Here is a 14,264-nt window from a genome sequence, read left to right as displayed (position 1 = left end):
GTTAGAGCTCTCAACTCACATACAAGAATTGTGGATTCCAATTCTAGTAGGGAAAAGTCTCCCCATTGGAAGTCACATGGTCTAATGTGCGGTCCTGTGTGTGTACCTTGCAAAGTTGCAAGGTAGTGGGTATACCCACACACTGGGGATGACATGTGCTTCCATTGTAGTTTGTGACAGTTATGTGATGATATTGCCCTGCAGTCTGGTTTCTCAGTCTGTATGGACTCTATATGAAGAGCATTGGTTATTAGGGATGCCAATAATTGCATTTTGTGGTTCTAACAACTGTGCGTGGCTCACTTGTAGGCTATTCTATTGCAGCAAAATAACATGAGACCCCACCTTCTATTGAGTGTAGTGTGTACAGGGGGTGTCCTTTTCGTAGCAGGGATGGACATGGGGTAGGGTTGAGAGCTCCACTGGAAGGCTTTGGGTAAAGGCAGATCTTTGATAGATAGTAACCAGTAGTCATTATGGCACCATAGTCTAATTCTATCACCCATGAGCTCTAATTGTGCATTTGATACATTGTACAACCTTATCAACTTTTCTCTGGATAGCCAGGTGTTGCCAACATTGTCCCATACATGCCACCAACTGCAGATGCCTAACTTGTGTAGTCTGAGAGCAGCCTCAACCTTGAACTCCTCCACTGGGAGGAAGGACAGCATAGGCCACTAGATTGAGTCTCTACCATGAAGCGCCCAAGTATGGCTAGGTTTTTTTTATAGGATTAGGTCCCCTTTCATTGAATTCTAGGCTGTCCATAAAGAAATGACTAGAGGGCTACCCACAGGTTTAATGTGATATTTGCTCACTGTAATTATAAGGGGCAGTAGGTTCTTCAATTGGGATATTTTTTCAGATTGAATTGGTGTGTGTTCCTATTAATCAACCAAGCCCAGTCTTCTGAGGGGTTAAGGATGCTTCTCAAAATCCACTTAGTTGCCATTCTGGTAGCCAGGTTAGATACATCTAAGAGACCAAGTCTTCCTTTCCCAATCACAATACCGCACCAATCCCATTTGACCTTAGGCATTTTCTTTAGCCATGGGTCCCCCCCCCCCCTCCTTGAAGGCAGTTCCTGCACAACCTAATGAATTTGCTTAGGTCTTCATCTCGAGGTCTCCAACAGCCCAGAAAGCAGATGACAAAGGGGATTATGAAGTGGTTGATGATCATTTTTCTTTGTGCAAGATTGAGTTGCCTTTTTTGCCACCTTGTGAGTTTTCCTTCTACTTTGTTGAGCACCCATTGCCACCTCTGTTTCATAGTGATTTTGAAGCCCATTGGAATACCCAGTAATCTGAATATCACCCATCTTCCAAGGTGTTGCATCTTGCATGAATTAGCCACTCTGGAGGCTTGTCAATCAATGTTTTGATCCCTGTTTTTTGGTGGTTGATCACTGAACCTGAGGCTCTATAGTATATGTCTAAGCATGACCAAAAGCATCTAATACTCTACTCAGTATTGGCTCCCATTGCATTTGTGTCATCTGCAAACATCTGTGTCCAGAGTTGGTTACCACTAGGGAGGGCAATACCCTGCATCTTCCCTTTGTCCATCCTGTCTTTGATTAGCCAAATCAGCCCATCTGCAGCAATAGCATAAAGCAAAGGGGTCAAAGGGAAACCTTGCCTTATGGACTTAGTCAGAGGGAGGGCCTCAGAGAGCACCCCATTTACCTTGTTGTGGCATTACCAAATAGGGTCCCCACCATCTAAATAAAGTGCTTGCCTGCACCCATGTGTCTAAGAGATTCCAAGACATAGTGCCAACTAAGTCTATCATAGGATTTGTAAAAATCTATTTTGAAAAAGATATAGTCTTGTTTAGATTCTTCAACAAACTCCATGCCCTCATAGAGAGTAATAATAGCATCAAGGATGTATCTACCCTTTATGAATCCCTTCTGTTCCTATCTAATCCAACTTTTCATTTGGTAGGAAAGTTTCATAGCAAGGGCTTTAGCATAGATTTTGTAAGCACATGTGAGCATAGTAATGGGTCTCTAGTTTCCCAGGTTATCTTTCTTCTTATGAATAAGTTTGATCCACCCTTCATTAATTGAGAGGGGGAGAGCTCCATATGACAAAAGCCTCTTGCCATACTTCTATTAAGGGACCAACCAAGGTCTCCTTGAAGGATTTGAAGAATTTTGAGGGAAAGCCATCCACCCCTGGGCTTTTCTTCCCCTTAAGATTGTCTATTGCCTTGCTAATTTCTTCCTTTGAAAGAGTATATTCCATAGGTTTTTAGATGCCTTTTGGGATGGTGGGGCTTCCCCTATAACTGCAATGTAGTGGATTTGATTCTTTGTGAGCTCTCCCCCCTCGTTGAAGACATTGTTAAAGTGTTGGAATACCACTTGCCTTCCTCTGAACTACAGCTGATGCCAATGTTGTCTTTGAGGAGGGGAAGTTTATCATTGCTTTGTTTAACCTTTAGCATCTTGAACATTTCACGAGTGGGAAGATCACTTTTACCTACCCACCAATCTCTAAAGAAGAGATTGGCATCATGCAAGTAAATCTCTTCCTCCTTCCTAATCTTAGCTCTAATCTTGCACATCTCATTCTGAATTGATGGATCCTCCTTATTGGTTAGTTCCTCCAATTCCTTAAGCTTTAGGCACAATTGCTCTTTCCTTAACTTCCTGATTCTAGTCATGTCCTTCCTCGTGCAAATTAGTAAGGATTGGGTAGATTTGGTGGCCAAGCTCCAAGCCTTGGCTGGAGTGAGGCCCCTTCCAAAGAAGTGATCCCAAAAACTTTTAACTTCCTCCTGGACAATGGGTGTGCAAGGTCAGTGTGAAACCACTTGTCAAGAACCTAATTGTCATAATTGTCCAACAGTAAGGTGAAGCCATTGTCTGACCAATCTGAGCCTTGGAGGGGTCAATCAGACCCTTAACATTCAAGGTGGAGCACTTCATTCACCTTTTCTCTGGGAGTTGGGCTTCTTGGTACCCCCTTTCGATGTTGATTGAGGAGTAGTGGAGCCCACCAAAGAGTGGCCCCTTTTCTATTCTTTCACTACCTCCATTTCATTGAGAGTGCCATTATCTATGTCTGGCTGGGTCAGGTTTACCCTGCTCAGACCATCATTCTGGTGCTCCTCTTCTAATGGTTGGTAGGGGTTGATAAGGTCATGACCCATCTGGTTGACTTCTGCATTGATCATGTTTCTATCTAGGGGGGTGGATTGGCTGGTCTCTTGGGAATCCTCAATATCTTCTAGGTTAGAGGGGTTATCTAGTATTGCATATGAGTTTGCATAGGCCCTCTCAGGGCCTGGTCTGTGTTGCCTTGCTATTTTTCTCCTGTTGGGCAGAATAAACCCATCTCCTTTCCCTTTTGCAGAACCAGGGGCACTAAGAGGGGGACCTAGCTGAGTAGTACCACTAGGTTGCTAGCTTTTACTATTTGTAAGTTGAGGGGAAGGGGGACTAGGAGCTCCTAGGTTTGGGTGCTTAATAGGGAAGTTCCTAATAACATGTCCCTGCACTCCACAATGGAAGCATGCATTGGTAAGGTGTTTATAAAGGACTTTTCTCATGAAGGTTGTACTCCCCACAGTTAATTTCAACTTCTTCAATTAGAGGTTTGTCAAGGTCAACTTCCACAAGAATTTGGGGATGCCAAGCTGGATTATAGTCATTCTTGGGTCTTAGGCCAAGGGTTTTGCCTACAGGGGATACATTTTTTTAAACCCAAGGGTATAAGTAGAATGGGAAATTTGGCAGTTCCACCCACACCGGGTAGGCATAAGGCTTAGGACCATTAGGGTTAAATTCTTTGGACCATAAGAAGGGGAGATTTCTGTACATCCACTAGCTAGAGCCCATAACCTTGAGAGCCATGTCAGAGTCCTTGAAAAGGAAGATAAAATACCCATTGGGGAGGGCTTGAATGACCTCAACAGCAGTAATCCCACTAGACAGACCTAGCTGAGTAATCCATTTCCATCGATTGCAGAATGTCTGGGGGGCAGGCAAACTTGTGGGATAGTGGAAGGAGGATTACTTGATGATGGGGCAAAGGATTCCTTCGGAGTCGCCTTAGTGGAGATCTCCTCCTTTTCTTCCATTTGATTATAAAGCAGGAATAGGTTCAGCTCCTCTATTCTTGCTCTTGAATCTTCAAGCTGCTTCTTCGTGTCCATGAAGTCTTCAAGCATCTTCTTGTACCGCGTCAGCGCTTCTCTATTGGGATCCATTACAGGGGGCCAAGGGGGAAACTGGTGATGAGGGGGTAAGAACTCGCCTCTGGGGCCCTGAGGGCTCTACACTGTCCCTGCGCTGGGGCCGGCTCCTTGTGCAACCTAGCCAGCTAAAGATCGAGGAGGAGAAAGATGATCGCAAGCCTGCTAAACCCTAAAGATCATCATGCAGACTCCATACTCCCTGCTCGATGCTTGTGATTGCAAAACCAGTATTTTTTGAAGGGATAGAATGCTTATACCACCTTTACAACAACTAGTTTAGTCTTAATCACAACTCAATGGTGGGAAATTGGAATCCATCATACCAACGTATGTTTCAAAGTTCAAACTACATTTTGTAGTTTCACTTCTCTGTGTCAGCTGTGAGAGCACTCGTGACCTAGCTTGCTATAACAGCCAGCCACCACTGGTCGAGTTGGCAACCTGAAGTTTGAACCTATAATGCTCATTGTGCACTAAGTGTGCTCTCCTTCTCCTCACCCAACTCTTAAGGTTGCCTTCCCCGCTAGTCTTCTCTCTGTGCTCACCTGATAGCCTTGCTCAAGACTTAAGACTACAATGATTTGGTTGCCTTGCTCGCTAGTCTCCTCAGTGCTCACCTCATAGCCTTGATCAAGAGTTAAGACTACAGGTTAGATGCCTTGCTCAAGAATACAGTGGTTTGCCTTGCCCTCCCCCTATGGAGTCCATACTACAGTGACCAGACTGCCTTAAAAAAACATGTTGACTTAATAATAGATGCGGAAAAAAGTCGCATAATAAGTGATGCAAATTGCATGCTTTGTTGCTCAAAATAACTTGTCAATGGAAACATCCAAGACTTATGTCATTTTCATATATATATATATATATATATATATAAGCATACACCTAATATGCCCTTATCGAGGAATACTCCTCCACCAATTGGTACTGATTCTTCCCCAAAAACTATGGGTCTTCATGTAATAGATTTGGTACAACAAGTTCAGCTTTCCATTCAGTCGAAAAACAAGTACAATAGCTAGTATAGTCATAATCTGGGAAGAACTTAATCTTGCTCAAGAGGTAAAATTTTTAGAAAATGTGTTAATTGGGGTCTAAATTGATCATATGAGTAGTCGAAATTCGTGTTTTTAAGTGTTTTGAGAGCATCTAGATGCATCAAAACATCTAATTACATCAAGTTTTTCATCAACTAGAGAAATTTGACTCTCCTTGCTTAATTTTACCTTAAAAGAGCAGACCATAATTAAGAGTCTAATTAATGTCTTATTTTAGATTAATTTACACATTTGTTAATGCACAAAGATTAGCATTTCCTTGCTCTATCCAATCCAATAATGTGCTCAATTGTGTGAATTAATTAGAGATTAGTGGTTAATTAGAGTCTTTGATTAGTGTAAAAAAGGAAAAGATTAGTGAAATGATTAATCTTAGATTAATTCTTAATTATTTTTTTACATAGATCATTAAGGCTAATGAGCATTCAATGAGTAGATGCTCATGAGTTGTCAAATTGTCTATTTTGGGGGTCATTTATGAAGGGTGTAAGGGGTGGCAACCTTGCTTAAAACCTTCCAATCGAGATTTTTAAGAGAGGATGAGAACCTTCAAAACCATACATCCTTAATGTCTCTACAAGTGAGAAACGAAATGCCTTGTGTTGAGTGCAATCACTACGACCATCCCAATCCCCATTGTGCATACAAGGCACCTCTTCTTCTATACTGCATATATTGTAAAAACCTTTGACCACGATACTAAAAAGTGTCCCACTTCATCCACAATTGACTCAAAACCTCCATCTCCCGTGTACCAAACAGAAACAGTCCAAAGGGTAGAAACTGCTCAGGAAGAATTTAATCGAACACTTCAGTGTTTCTATTATTGTGGACCTCATAAGGTGGCAGACTGCATAATTTGGAATACTTCCATGCCCATAGTCACTGACACCTTGCGACCCATGTGTGAATAATGTGGCATTGATCACATGTTCCAAGATTGTCTAAGATGAGTTGATTCCATGCAACTTGTCTCACAAAATACAACTCTTAACATCTTAAGTGTATAAAACGAAAAATTATCCACGGTACCCTTGAATGTGCTTACACGTTTACAAGCCAAGGCACGAGAAACAGTCAAAAGGAACGTAAAAGACAATATCTCAACATGGGTAGAAGAACATGCTTTAAAACAAAACCCAAAACAGAAAACAAAACATTCTAAAACCAAGAAAAACAAGGAACAAAACAAACTATCAAGATTGAATTAAAGGGCAAGGAAAATGAGCCTGTAGAGGACATAATCCCAAAAGATCCAAAAGCTATACATGATGCAGAAGCATCCACCTCAAAGACCACCACACAAACCACAAAACCCATATGTGCGACACAGGATACAAAAGCCTAAAAGAAAATTCGATCTCGTCACATGGGTAAACATAATAAAAAACTGACAAACCAAAGAAAGTCTGAAAATGAAACAAGTTCTAGTATGTCACTAAGTGAGGATGAAACAAGTTCTTACTCTTCACTCAGTGCACCACATAGACCAATCAAGAAACTAGAACCCACCCAACCACCCCAAATGGAAAATAATGATCACACGACATATGCGCGAAACGCAAAAAGCAAGCTCAAGAGAGCATGCTTAGTTTGGTTGAATGTCTTACAGGGTCACCGCCCGGTTGTGATTGAGCCTTATAATGCCAATCCTAAAACAACAACCAAAATACAAAGCCCAGAGGAGTATCGATTTCCCTTTCAAGAGAAAGACATACTCTCTACAGAAGAGTCATTGGAGACAGATTGCACAAACTATACGCTTGTGAAAGCACGTGAGGAATTCGATAATTCCCTTACAAGATTAAAGCAGTCTCTCAAAACCTCATTTGGAGGAATGCTCTTCTCTCATGGGTGAAGCCATCATAACATCCACACTTGCACCTTTAAGGGCTCAACCTGAGTTATACCAAGACATAAAGAACTCCATAGAACAGGACTGTGAGGATTCGCAAGTTTCCAAACATATCTCATTAAGAATTGTCAGAGGGCCAAGTGTGCCAGTATACATTGGGTACTCTTGAAAAAGCTAAGAGCCAAAATGAGGATGAAAGTGAATGGGAGTATGAAACAAAAATGGGATCTAAAGCGGAAACAAAGAGTGAAACATCCATGGTTCCTTTGGAAGATTCTATCATGGTATGGTTTGATTTCTCTATAGGCAATGATGTTAAGCAAACGCACATTGATTAGCCCTCGAGCTAGTCATAACATCATGACAATAGACACCTGGGTGTCATTGTGACAACCTAAACTCATCCCTATAGACAATAGTCTTACAAGAGGAGCCGATGGACAAAACATTGAAGTTCCAGGTTACTTTAGATACACTACTCAAACAATCGATGGGCCATATGAAATTTCAATTCCATGTTACCCTAGATTCCCTTGAGTATGATGTCATTCTTGGTGAAACTTGGATAGGTGAATCGTTGTATTCAATAGATGAATCCATGCAAACAGTCACCTTGAACACTCCTGCAAGCAATGTACAATTGCTATTACGGGAGGAAGAGACCTTGGAGGACCTGAAACTTCCAACATATCTTACTAAAAAGATCCCTAGGATTTTGGTTGGATTGGAAATTTCAAATAAAATCACCACAGCTCAAGCACAACTTTTGAACATACAATGTATATTGAAACTAACCCCCCACTTGCAATTCTTTTGTGGTTGAGTATGTGTTGGAAGAAGATTTGATCTTGGGGCATAAATGGACTATTGCTGCCCAAGCACCACTGTGCTTTGCTAGCGACGATAGAGTCATCATGATGGTCAATGACAAAAAGTTGACAATACCATACTACAAGGAAGAGGATCCAACTTTAATGGATTTCTATGATGCTGAACGCAAAAGGATACAAGCCTCTTCCACAAAAGCCTCTTTACACAATGACCTACCATTTGCGTCAACGACCGACTCCAATAAAGCATATACTCCTTCAACCCCATCCTCACCAACGAAGTTCAATGCCAAAACCTCGCAATCAACAGCCCTTCCTAAAACGAAGTTCTCCCCACGTAACCATCTATCTCTAACAAGGAACTTAAAGGAAAAGCCTCGGAGCCTATGCATCTTCATCGACAAACCTCACCAAAAGAGACAACCACATGCTTGAAAACCTCGTCATCGACATACAATTCGCAGGAGACTCTAGCCTCATCATCATCAACAATGCCCATGAGTCTCAACCCTGTAGCCTCCGCACCAACCAAAGTTAAGGAGGGCCCCAAACCTTCCATATCAACCCAAAAGAAAACTCCACCAAGACAACCACAATCAAGGTACCTTAATAGTATCAAGATGTGGGTGGAAAAATAGCTACTTGTAGCTCAAGGCTACTATGAAGGTGCCAATCAATTTGGGTGCCTCGACAGTCAAAGCCTCTTCCTCAATGCAGCACTCAGAGTCCAAGGAAGAAGAAAAGTACTCTACAACACCGTCCACAAAAGCCTATGCGATTTACTTAAAGAACTTCACCAAATCAACAAGTGTGGGTACTAAAAACACTACTGCAGGCACAAGGGTACTACCAAAGAAATACCAAAGCTTGTCTACCCAAGCGCCTCACAAAGTCCCCTAAGCTTGCACAAAGAAGGAAGCCTCGGCACCAAGCACATCGACCACCAATTTATAATGTTCATCAAAGATGGGGCCTATGCAGGTGCTTCAATCACCAAGGATACTATGATGGTAATTCCATCATATGGTTCCAAAATTGAACAATGTGAAGAAAACCTCACCACTGACTTCAACCCCAACAGCTTCACACCTAAAGTTCGACAAGAATGGAGGCCCAAGAAACAACAACCAAATCACTCAACCACTCTCGTGCATTCAGCACCAACACAAGAGCTTGTGTGTTCGAACAAACAATCCGTAATCTTCCCTATTTCCTCGACAACATTTGAGCAACAAATTCAAGAATCAATACCCACGTCTGCAAAACAGAGACTTATGAGCACATCAAGAACAAAATAACAAAGCTCTTGTCACCCCTCTGGATGTGAGAAATAAGAGCACAAGAACCTGTTGCTCGCAAGTCATAACCTCGTTGTCCCATAAAATCAATTAAAATAAAAAAATCATCAAGGTCAAAACCTGCAACTTCGCGGAATTCCATCTCACGGAAATACACTTCACGGAATTCCAGTTCACTGTTGAGAATTTGTGGTGCTCATGCTAGGTGACACAAGTGGAGGAGAGAGAAGACACAAAGTCATACCAGAAATCTCTTGCTTATTAAATTGCTTACAAATGCAATTGGGCTCTACTCTCACACAAATTGTGAAGAGTTCCCATCCTTTAAATAGGAGGAGGCCACCCCTTTGGGGTGCCTTTACACACGACCTTAATTTCAACCATCCAATATTGTGCCCAAGACTAATGGTTACAATGCCTATATTCTAATACCCCCCCTCAATACCAGCTATGAATGCTTGGAATGGGTGGTATTGCACATAGAATCCCCCCCTTAATCTATGGATGGAGATGCCTTTATAAATAGGCGTACAATGGTGTTCATGGTGATGTGATTTACTAGGGTTTACCAAATACCCTAGAGCTTCAAAGGATAATAATGGCCTTTGAGTCTTTAGTTGTTGTCGATGACGATGTACACCGTAATGCGGGTGCACTCCACTCTTTATGCTTGCTCGTTCATCTTTCCACTTTGACCTTTCAAACAAGTGTTCAAGGGAATGGGTTTGGGAGGGTCTTACCACTTGTCTTAATGATTTGACAAGAGCAGTGTCTACTCCACTAATACAATGAGAAGGTACAAGCTTATTTAGAGTGATTAAGGAGCTGATTTCATGGCTCGCGATGACAAGAAACACTCTTCTTGACTCATGAGTACATTGCTTATACATGTGCCAATGTCTCTTACATAAACAATGCCAAGAGAGCTCATGCAATGTCACTAAAAAAATGAAATAGAGGCATGTTAGGATGCATTGACCTCTTCTTAGGTTCAGCTTACATGCTAAACACAATGAGTTCACAGCGGAATAAGAATGCATTGAACCATTCATGGGTTACACATGGCTTATGGGATGCCATTGCACCATACTTGCATGGAACAAGCTCAAGAAATAAGTGGAAGTTGAATAGAAGCACCCAAAATTGATGTGCTTACCAAAAACCTTCATAATAGAAGATTTGCTGATGAAGAAGCTGATGTAGAACTCCTCCTTAGTTGCAAAAACTTCCCGCTTTGATGGTTATGCCCACCGTTAGTGTTTAAAAACACTCTCCAAGCTAATAGTCACCACCGGGAGCTTTATTGCTTGAGTAAATTGTTGTTGAAGACACCGCCTTTAGAGATTTTTGATGAAGCCACCTCCCTTTAGAGCCAAGGGACTCCACTCCTCTTCAGTTGGGCCACCACTAGTGTTTAGCAACACTTGTTAGTGTTTAAAAACACCTTAATCTCGCTTTAAACAAGCTTTTGGTGAGGCTTTTATGGAGAAGATGGAGAGGGAAACTTGGTTTAGATTTTGGCTTTAGGAATTAGCCAAATACTGGGAAAAGCTTATAATTACCATTATTTAACCAAAAAATCAACTCCACTTGAAAAAAAATGAGAAATAATTAATTTTTAATCTCACTTATAAGCTTGGTGAAGCTTTGGCTATGGCACCTCTGGACAGCAGCCTGCTCTTTTGCTTGGCTCTCCTTTTGTGGTCCACCAAATGCCAAACCCTCAGAAGTAGCTTTAGCACATCATGGCGCCCCTACACGTAAGAGGGTTTGTCCCAATTGTGCACAAGCAATGCGTATGGACCGTACGACCACAAAGCAGTAGAAAAACGGGGTGATTTGGGGGCGTGGAAGAAATTGGCCACTCTAGGGGCTAATCAGAGGCATTGATGGGCCATGGAGCTTAGCAATGACCTAATCTACAAAATCCTAGAGCAAACCTCAATCCAAAAACGCCTACAATGCGTGCTATGAGCCCTCCAATGAGCTGTGGTATGGGCTGGCCAGTTTGGAAGCTAGTGAAAAAAGCAAAAATGGCATTAAATGCCCAAATCTGGCCCAAATCTCCCACAGATTGGCTTGAAGTCGACCTATTCTACACCACAAGAGTAAACCTAAGCTCTAGATACCACGTTGAGAATTTGTGGTACTCATGCTAGGTGACACAAGTGGAGGAGAGAGAAGACACAAAGTCATACAAGAAACCTCTTGCTCATTAAATTGCTTACAAATGCAATTGGGCTCTACTCTCACACAAATTCTGAAGAGTTCTCATCCTTTAAATAGGAGGAGGCTACCCCTTTGGGGTGCCTTTACACATGACCTTAATTTCAACCATTCAATATTGTGCCCAAGACTAATGGTTACAATGCCTATATTCTAATATTCACAGCCTGCACTTTCACGGAATTCCATCTCATGGAACTACACTTCACGGAATTCCAATTCACAGTCTGCACTTTCACGGAATTCCATCTCACGGAATTCCAGTTCACAGCTTGCACTTTCACCACAGAAACACCATTTCACAGGATTAACTTTCACGAGTTTAGCCCATTTCACAGAATATCCCTAAACGGCCAAAAAACCTATTATCTCACGAGTTTAGGTTTCTCATGAATTATAGTCTCACGGCTTAAGAACTTGCAGTTTCATGATTTAAGCCTCATCATGGATTAAGCCATCTCATGCATTAACACTTGCACAACGATCTTCAATAGCCATTATATATTTTTAAAGCTTATCGCTTACTATTCTTTTTGCTAAATTAATGTAGCAGCTGCTCCATTAGTACATATCCATACTCATGCACTAGAGATCAACAACTTCCAGGTATATCTTTGGATGGGGGGAGGGGGGAATGGTGGGCAAAAGCCTGATCAATGGTACAACCCATCGCCCGAAATTTTCCTTCAAATTACAAACCTCTCCAAACGACGTCACCATCTTTACAAATCAATAATCTTCAATCCTTAGTGAAGATATCTATATTAGCCTCACAAGTTAACGTAATTATTTCAATCCTCACCAACAAATGACTAATTCAACACAGAGCAGTTCAATAAGAATCTATATGACTCAATTCTTGTACTTCATGTAAATCTGCTTCATAAGAGCACTTAAATATACATAAAAACATTAAAAGAACATGGGCACAGAAGAAGACTGGAACAGGTCCTACTTACAACATTTGACAAGAACCCTGCCACACGAAGGGACATCATTAAAGGCCAATTTCCTCAAATGATGAATGTCACTCTTCAATGAATCAAATGAGGAACTAATAATCACCATCTCGTTCTGATGATTAAGTCTACGTTCCTCTCCAGATCATTCCCTCTCTTCTCTCCCATTATTAACATCTCTTAGCATCCCCACTAACACTATCATTGTATTACTCTTTTTCAATTGATGCCAAGAGGCCCTCTTGGCCTGTAAATATTTGTAAAAGGCTTCTAGCTTTGGCTTGTAGCCTCATAATAATTGTTTGGAAGAGTTTCCCCTATGGGGCAAGCCCTTCAGAAATCTACAATGAATCAAATCAAAGCGATTGTGCAATCCAAATGTCTGCTAGGCACACTCTCAACCACTGTTGTGGAAGCTATGCCACACATAAACAAATGTGGAGATAGTATGTGTAGAAAAGACCTACCATGATTTTGATCAATGTGATCTATTTAAGAGATGAAGCGACTAATTAAGCAGAGCACATGATCAATTGCAAATACGAGTCTCGCATGGGAGAAGTATGTTAAAGGCATGTGTAAGCAAGCAAATTGATTGGGATCGATTTTGATAGAGATTTGTATGCTACTAAGTTGAGATCATCGGCATAAATGAATGACTTTTGGCTAGGGTATGCAAGATTTTGTAGGAATCCTAGTTCGATAAACTGTGTGGTGGCAAGTGCCTTTAGGTTAGTGATCTAGACTAGATGATCGAAACTACACGATCTTGATGAGATGATCAGAACTTTGTTGATTGTTGAAACTGCATAATCTTGATGAGACGATTGGAACATGGCGATCTAAACATGCACAATTTGGATGTGTGCGATCTAGAAGACGATGATCAGAATGTGACAATCTAAATGTGTTTGATATCGGGATTGAGTGATTCTTGATGTTGATGCTTTGGAAGGATGTGATCTAGACAGGATAATCGAAACATGCCCGATTTGGATGTGAGATCAAAGAAAGTTAAGATCAATAATTTGGAGTTTAGATCAGCGAGCCACTATTGAGACGATCAGGACAAGGGTGTGATCCAAATGTTGGGATCGTTGAATGGGTTTAGATTGGCGATCCAAAACTTGGTAGTTGTATTTTTCCCTTTTTGTTCCCTTGGGGTTTCTTTAGCTTTGGGTTAGGTGTTTGTGTAAGGTCACAACAAAATGAAGGGGCCTAATGCATGTGTCTATGTATAAAGCATGCGGTGTTAGATCAATCACGTGTTTATGTGTAAATCATGTGGTGCAAGATCAGTGAGGGTCTATGAGTAGTCAATGATGAGGTTTTCCATTGAAAATTTTGTTATGATTGGAGAGGGGATTTTATCATGGAACTTTCCTGGCGATGGGTTGTACACACTAGGCCAAGTAGAGGAAGGTTTCCCTTCCATCCTCTTACTAGTGTCTGAGAGGCTCTTGGAGTTGAGGTTTCACTTTTTTTAGTCTGTGCTGCATGCGTGGGACTTATTCCTTCTCTCCGTAGACCTAGACTCAAACTTTAATCATTATGCCTACCACATCCCATATCATAGGCAGCTTGACTTGATCATTATGCTTATCTCTCTAGCACAAGTGACTTGAGAACAAAAGACCTTGCAAATAACATGTTGTGCTATGCTTACGATTTACACTTGGGCACATATTGGGCCTCTGTAACAAACCCGACACATTTTTACCTCTAGTGACTTGCTATTACTGCTTTGTTCTTCTTTGTGCTACTATTGAGTAAGAAATAACCTTCTTTGTCCTATGATTTAGCATGAGGGTGACAACATCCCC

The sequence above is a fragment of the Cibotium barometz genome, chromosome 46 (genome assembly GCF_041138505.1).
Source record: "Cibotium barometz isolate CiBa-2024 chromosome 46, ASM4113850v1, whole genome shotgun sequence".
In the NCBI taxonomy this organism is placed as follows: Eukaryota; Viridiplantae; Streptophyta; class Polypodiopsida; order Cyatheales; family Cibotiaceae; genus Cibotium; species Cibotium barometz.
This window is presented reverse-complemented; position numbering follows the sequence as displayed.